Source organism: Sorex fumeus, unplaced genomic scaffold, assembly GCF_029834395.1.
Source record: "Sorex fumeus unplaced genomic scaffold, SorFum_2.1 ptg000044l, whole genome shotgun sequence".
Taxonomy (NCBI): domain Eukaryota; kingdom Metazoa; phylum Chordata; class Mammalia; order Eulipotyphla; family Soricidae; genus Sorex; species Sorex fumeus.
In genome coordinates, this window is record NW_026606101.1 from 14,400,868 (window position 1) to 14,409,122 (window position 8,255).

The window sequence follows — 8,255 nt, forward strand, 5'->3', positions numbered from 1 at the left end:
ATCTGATAGCTAACAAAAGCTGATGTTCTCCACAAGTGTGACAGGGAACACTCACAGCCCATTGCTTTCTCCCCGGGCATGTTCCAAACCTCAAGCATTCAGTTCCTTTTCCTCGGGCTTTTGTTATTCTTCTGTTCTATCAACAGTTCTCTTTCCTGTCTTAATCCTTCCGATCTAGAAAAGGCTTCCTAGGCTTTTGTACAGCCCTTTAGAGTACTTTTCTATTGACGAGTTCTATTGACTGCCCAGTTCATGAATCACTAAATAAAGCCAATGAGATCTTCAAATTGAACACAAGGTTGTGATCATTTTACTCGTAGCCAATTGACACGCAGAGATGATCAACTCCAGTCATCAGGTGAATCCAGGATGAGCTGCAAATGGCACACAGTGCTTTCAAGTCCTTTGACCTGAGAATAAGTTATTGTCTCTTTGGCAGGTATGAAAGGATTTGTACTTATTATTGCCAATTTTTGTTTGGTTGGTTTATTTTGTTTTTTGGGCCACACCCTTCGATGCTCAGGGGTAATTCCTGGCTCTTCACTCAGGAATTACTCCTGGTGGTATACTCGAGGGACCATATGGGGTGCTGGGGATTGAACCCAGATTGGCCACATGCCAGGCAAATGCCCTACCCACTATAATGCCACTCCAGCCCCATAATTTTTTTTTAATGGTGAAGAATTCTTTCTGATTTCCAGTCGCTTAGCAGATTTTTTGTGATGCACATGAAATTCTGGCATAATCCTTACTCAGTGACAAAACTGTTTTCTTTCTCTTTTGCTTTGTGGGAAGATTTTTTAAATTGAGAAGCCATTTTGATTTTAATTGCGTTTCTCCCTGCCACCACCCCCAACAAAAGTAGGCATGCACAAAACTTGTGAGCAAGAATTCCCATGATCACCAGGAAAAGAAAAGTAGAAGAAAGTGAAACAATAAAAACTCTAACAAGACTATCCTCCCTTGGAGCTGGAGAGATAGTACAGTGGGTAGGGCGTTTGCCTTGCATGTGGCCAATCCAGGTTCAAACCCAGCATCCCATATGGTCCCTTGAGCACTGCCAGGCATAATTCCTGAACGCAGAGCCAGGAGTAACCCCTGAGCATCGCCAGGTGTGGCCCAAAAAGCCAAAAGAAAAAATTCTATCCTCCCTTAAAGGTAAGCTTAAGGGCTGAAGTAATAGTACAGCGGGTAGGGCACTTGCCTTGCATACAGCTGACCCAGGTTCAATCCCCAGCATCCCATAGGCACCCTGATCCCACCAGGAGTGATCCTAGGGGTAAGCCCTGAACTCCGCAGGTTATAGCACAACCCTGCTGCCACACCTGCTCAAAAAAAAAAGCCATTTGTTGAAATAGCTGTTCTCTATGTCTCTAAACCAACCCAACAGAACAAATTTCTTTCACCTAGACATTCTTTTGCGATGTGAGTTTTATTATTATTATTTTAATTTGGGGGCCACACTCGACAATGCTCAGGGGTTACTCCTGGATCTGTGTGCAGGAATTACTCCTAACGATACTCAGGTGACCTTATGTGGTGTCTGGGATTGAACCTGGGTCGGCTGCTTGTAAGGCAAACGCCCTCCCCGCTGCACTATCACTCCAGCCCTGCAATGAGAGTACTTAGCCCACTCTAAGCCTGCTAAACATGAAATTAATGGGATGGGGCCCAGTAATCTGTATTTTTAAAAAGCTGGGTGATTCCAGACTCAAGTGCATGCTTGAATTTGTTCAAGGTGACTTGTGTGAAGTGGGGAGAATAGAAATGGCAGCCTCGAGAAGGGAGTCTACCCTTCTCTCTCTGCCCAACTGTCACCTGGGGAAAGTATCAGGGGAAATCCAGAACTGATAAAAGTCTGCAATGAGCCCCCCACACTACAGACCATATGTCTCACCAGCCCCAGGAAGAGGTTATCAAACTGCACCTGGCTGGGTTCCATTTATTCTGCCCAGCGTGGAAAATGATCCCTGCCACCCGATTTCTCAGGGAGCCATGAAACCCAGGCTGAAGCACGGAACTGCTATTTGCAGGAAAGGAATGTCCATTCTAAGTTTTTGCCCAAGCTTTTCAGGTCTGTCTCACAAAAAAAAAAAAAATTCAGGAGGTGAGGAGTATAAAATGAAAAAGTTTAATTTCAAGATTCTGGGGCTGGAGCGATAGCACAGCGGGTAGGGTGTTCGCCTTACAAGCAGCCAACATGGCCGACCCGAGTTCGATTCCTCCGCCCCTCTCGGAGAGCCCGGCAAGCTACCGAGAGTATTCGATATGCCAGACACAATAACAACAAAGTCTCCAATGGAGACGTTACTGGGCCCGCTCGAGCAAATAGACGATCAACGGGAGGGCCTTTACCCATCAAGATTCTGAGAGAAGAAAGAGAAAGTACCAGGGAAAACACTGTCTTCTTGGAAAGGGGAAGAGCCAAGGGCACACATCTCTAGGGGAGATGCGGCCATGCCCAGAATGGCACCCCTTGCCTCTACAGGTTGGTTTTTTAGGTTTTCTTCCAATGCTCCCACATGGAACTTTCTATATCAGTAAGAGTCTGCTACAATGGCTCTGTCAAGGCGGAGGAGGTTGTAACTTTTGGTGGTGCACCTTCATGTCCTCATCATAATCCTTTGTTCCTTGGAGGAGGAGAGAGATAGTACAATGGGTAGGTCCTTCCATGAGAAGACCCTGGTTCAATCCCCAGCACCACATACCATCCCGCTACCAATTCCGGAGGGACCCCTGAGCACAGAGCCAAGAGTAAACACTGAATACCTCCCGGAGTGGCCAAAAAGAGCTAATTGAAAATAATCCAGCCAGACCATTGTACTAAGCAGTGAGTGTGTGTGTGTGTGTGTGTGTGTGTGTGTGTGTGTGTGTGTGCTGGCCACCTACCCTCTATTTGTCCCCATTTCTCACTCCCATGAAAATCCTAATTTGTCAAAGACAGAAGCTTTGCCCAAATTCCATGGGCCTACGGGCTGAGTGGCAGCTAACAATAAAGTTTTGCCAGGAGGCAAAAGTAAGGGGAGGGATAGTGGCTAGCGGAGAGGCCAGCGGGAAAGACAAATGGCTGCTACTTTCTCAGGAAACAGTTTGCAGGTTCAGCCATCAGAGGGCGATGGTGGGGTGAAGCTTCACAAAAAAGATCCTGCACGAGATTAACACAGAGACAAAGCTCCAGGTCACAAATGTCTCTACCCCTGCGCAGTAGGGAGAGGGCCGTGGACAGGACCAAGCATCCATACATCTTGGCTAACTCAAAGGGCAAGGACGGTCTTCTAGTGAGTCTAGTATGGTAACCAGACAGTACACCTTACCTTGGCGCAAGGCGTTGAGGGGCACCAGTTATCACTACTGAAATCAACTTGATTAGAGCCAATTCCATTATTCAGTCACTATTTATTGAGCACCATGTGGCAGGAGAAACTCTCTCCACTAGGGGGCGCGAGGAGGCAGAAAGCTTTACTGTCATAACCTCGGGAAACTTGCATTAAGGTTGCGGGAATCAGAAAATGATAAAAAAAAAAATAGAGAAAGAGGAAAAGAAAAGCTGGGCACATTTCTTAATTTAATTTCTCTCTAAGGAAATTAAGCAAGTGGGGCCGGAGCCATAGAACAGCGGGTAGGGTGTTTGCCTTGCAAGAAGTCAACCTGGGTTCGATTCCCAGCATCCCAAACGGTTCCCCCTGCACCGCCAGGAATAATTCCTGAGTGCAGAGCCAGGAGTCGGCCCTGAGCATCGCCAGGGGTGACCCAAAAAGAAAAAAGAATTATTATTTTTTTTAAAAAGAAAGCAAGGGTCTAAGAGATAGTACAGGGAGTATGACACTTTAGCCGTGGGTTCCAGTTCTTGCCTGGGACGCTGCGACCAGGGTTTGGTCCATGGCACCCCATAAACCGGTCTCCTGAGCACTTCCACGATTGATTCTTGAGTGCAACCCCAGGAAAAAGCCCTGAGCAACAAGGAATGTGGCCCCAAAAACAAAAGAAGAGGAAAGGAAACAGTGATTTAAATGCAAAAGTGATAAGGAAGGACGAGAGGAGCACCTTTAGAATGGTCTGGCAAATAATAATAAATAATAATTCATTATTTTTTGTAATGTAAAACTAAGGAAGGAAGGAAGGAAGGAAGGGAGGGAGGGAGGGAGGGAGGGAGGGAGGGAGGAAGGAAGGAAGGAAGGAAGGAAGGAAGGAAAGAAGGGAGGAAGGAAGGAAGGGAGGGAAGGGGGGCCTGGCAAGAGTTACGTGAGAAAAGAAATCTGAATTAAGGGAGCCCCACGAGCCAGGCCCGCAGGGCCTGGAGAAAAATGCTGAAAGCAGGAGCCTCGCCAGTGCAAAAGCTGAGCAGGAAGGGAGGGGTCCGGCTGCAGCCGACGGGCTATTAAGAAGAAAAAAGGAACCCGAGGGGGTGTGAGGGGACGCAGGCGGCCCGACCCGGTAGCTCCGCTGGCACCGCGAGGCCTGCCACTCGCCCCTCTAATGGCCAAATCCATCACCCCGAGGGCCCAGCTCTGCACGAAAAGGCGCCGTTGGAGATTTACTGCTGAATCCTTGCCCTCCAGCTCGCCCTTCAAGGGTCCTCGGGTTGATTTTGTTGGCCCTATGCCGCCATCTGCTGGCCGTGCTCCGTAAGTGCTCGCCGTGGCCGCACGGGCTCCTTGGGGGCTAAGGAACACTGCGGGGGTGGGGGGGGCGGAGGAGGGGGCTTAAAACCTCGACGTGACCTCCAGAAGCGGGAACTCAGTGCACCTTCACTTACCAGATTAGCAAGACTCACGGAAGCCCCAGAATAAGCTTTTCGAACTGTCCCTACCAAAACTAAAAGAGAACTTTTTTCAGAGAAAAAGTAATTAAATGTTTCAAATCTAAATAAGGGGAGAGGGAAGAAATAGCAGAGGGTAAGCAGGTAAGGTGCTTGTCTTGAACAGGGTGGACCCTGGTTTGATCCCTGGCACCCCAGAGGCTTCCCAGCCCCTCCAAGAGGGATCCCTGCAAAGCCCTGAGCAAAACTCATCTAGTGTGGCCCCAAAAAACAGATACAGTGGTTGGGAAAATAGGAAATGATGATGGTGGGAAGGTGTAATGGTGGTGGGGTTGGTGTTGGAATATTGAAGGAATATTGAATGTGATTCATCACTGTGAATAATTTTAAAGGTAAAGGTAAAGGCCCTCCCGTTGATCATCGATTTGCTCGAGCGGGCCCAGTAACGTCTCCATTGGAGACTTTGTTGTTACTGTGTCTGGCATATCGAGTACGTCACAGGGAGCTTGCTAGGCTCTGCCATGCGGGCGAGATACTCTCGGTAGCTTGCCGGGCTCTCCGAGAGGGGTGGAGGAATCGAACTCGGGTCGGCCATGTTGGCTGCGTGCAAGGCAAACGCCCTACCGCTGTGCTATCGCGCCAGCCCTGCATGCAAGGCAAACCATCTGCATGCCACTTTGAGGAAGTGTCTTCTTAGCTCTTCTCCCCAGTTTTTTTTATAAGGTTGCTTCTTCCTTCTTAATTTTTTGAGTCCTGGACCAAGGCGATAGTATAGCAGGTAGGATACTTGCCTTGTACACAGCCGACCCAGTCTCACTCCGCAGTTTCCATATGGTCCCCTGAGCACCGTCAGGTGTGATTCCTGAGTACCAGGAGTAACCCTGAGTACCACTGGGTGTGGCCCCCAAAAACTGATTGTGAGTCCTTTTTATATCTTGTATAATAGGCCTTTGGCAGTAGTATGGAATACAAATATTTTCTCTCATTCCATTAGATTTATTTTTTATTTTTATTTTATTTTTTTCTTTTTGGGTCACACCTGGCAATGCACAGGGGTTACTCCCGGCTCATGCACTCAGGAATCACTCCTGGCGGTGCTCGGGGGGACCATATGGGATGCTGGGAATAGAACCCGGGTCGGCCGCGTGCAAGGCAAACGCCCTCCCTGCTGTGCTATTGCTCCAGCCCCCATTAGATTATTTTTAAATCATTTTCTTTTTTCACAGTGCAGAAACTTCTTGCTTCAGTGTGGTGTATTTGTTTGTTTTCCTTAGCTCCTGTTTTCCATGCCCATGGGGCTTGACTCATTGAAGACACGTCTGAGGCGCTGCGGTGGGGATCTCTGCCTGCATTTCCTTCTAGGGATTCAAATCTAACATGGAGGGGCCGGTGTGATAGTACAGCAGGGAGGTTCCATCCCCAGCACCCTATAAGGTCCCCAAGCACGGCCAGGAGTGATTCCTGAGTGCAGAGCCAGGAGCAAGCCCTGAGCACCACCAGGTGTGGCCCCAAAACAAAACAAAATCAAATCTAATATAGAAATGTTAGTTTTGTCATCTCCAGTGCAGGCTCAGGGGTCACTCCTAGTGGGTCCGGGCTCAGAGGACCATGCAGTGGTGGGAACTGAGCCTGCCCCTCTGACACGGTTCTCCGCACCCTCACAGGGAGATCTTCAACTCCCACAGAGTCTTGCCTGTGACTTTTCCCTCCAGGTGACACCAGAGGCAACTACAGTAATAGATGTAATAGATATGGGGGAAAAGGATGACTGTCAGTTGGTGGAGTGCTTAGCCTTCCCTCTCCCTTACCTATCTGTTACCTCCAGGTCAAGGTCACTTTGTACTGAAGACTCCAGCCAAAGAAAACAGGCACAGAGAGAGGGGGGGGGGGGGGAGAGAAAGCATCCAGAGGGGACAGGAAACTACCTCCAAGTAACTGAGCAACTTTCCCTGGCCACAGACTGCCTGTGGGCACCCCCTCCTGCCTCAAGAAAAAGACAATCAAATAAATTCTCTTCTGGAGTCTTGAAGAACGAATCCAGGCCTTCCTTCTGACACCTGAACACGTAAGGCCAGACACCTGAACGGCAGAGCTGAAGGGAATAAATGTGTGTTGTTTTACTTAAGTCTGTGACCATTTTCTCGAGCAGAAATAGCAAAGTAGCCACGCCTTCTTAGGCGAAAAGCCACGCTCCTCTGGGTTCCTGTCTGGCAGGTACTGACTTCTCTCAATTCCTGACATGGAGCCTGGATATGAGACTTGTTTGTTTGGGGGCCACACCCGGCGTGCTCGGGGATCACTCCTGGTGACCTCAAGGGACCATACAGGGTGGTGGGGATTGAATGCGGGTGTGCCAGGTGCAAGGCCAGTGCCCTACCTGCTGTACTCTCGCTCCAGCCCCACATGGGCCCGTCCTTTGCCAGGTGAACTGCTGGCCCATACGCGAGCAGAGATGCCTTTGGCTGACTCGACTTGTGCTCCGGTCACCTTGTGAAAAGCCACTCCAGGTGGCCCTAGAGTTCAGAAGCCCTGTTAACCTACAACCTAACCCACAGCCTCACTTTTTCAGGAACCGCTATATAGGATGCCTATGGTCAAGGCCCTTTTCCAAAGCTCCTATTAACACCTCCTCCTCAAAGGCACCAAACCCAAAGCTTCTGCCCCAGGACTCATGGCTTCTGCCTCCTCCCCTAGACCTCTGAGTTCATAAGCTGCAGGAGGCTTTTGATAGGGACTCCTCACAGGGCAGACCCACCTGGGAATAGCAGAGGCACACGAAGACCCAGGCATGCGTTCAGTGGATGCTTCAGAAGACCACACCCACCATCCCCCCAACCCCCACCCACCCCCACCACAGTAGTCTTTTTTTTTTTTTTTTGCTTTTTGAGTCACACCCAGTGATGCACAGGAGTTACTCCTGGTTCATGCACTCAGGAATTACTCCTGGCGGTGCTCGGGGGACCATATGGGATGCTGGGAATCGAACCTAGGTCAGCTGCGTGCAAGGCAAACGCCCTACCCGTTGTACTATTGCTCTAGCCCCAGTAGTCTTATTTTTGAGAGGAACCACACCTGGTGGTGCTCAAGGCTTGCTCCTGTCTCTGCTTTCAGGAATCACTCCCGGCCGGGATTGAGGAGCCGTGTAGGACGCTAGCTCGAGGAATGTGCTAGTGCCCTGCCCATTGTGCTATCTCTCCGGCCTCCTGGACAGCTTTTCAGAGTGGTCCCTCAATAGGCCAGAGAGCTGGACCTTTGATTCTTGCACACCAAGCAGTTGCTAGCCAGAGCAAGGGTCTCTTAAGAGTCTCTGCAGTTGGGGAAACCCTAAAGGACACCAGACTCCGGAGTCCCGGCCTGAATGGGGTCCAGGTGTCACCTATGTCCCCCACAAGAGTCTGTAGTAAGGAACTGTGCCCAACAGTATGGGCTGGAGCTCATATCCAAAGGCATTTGGGGGTAGAGGCAGCAGACTCGGCCACTAGCCGTAAGGTACTCT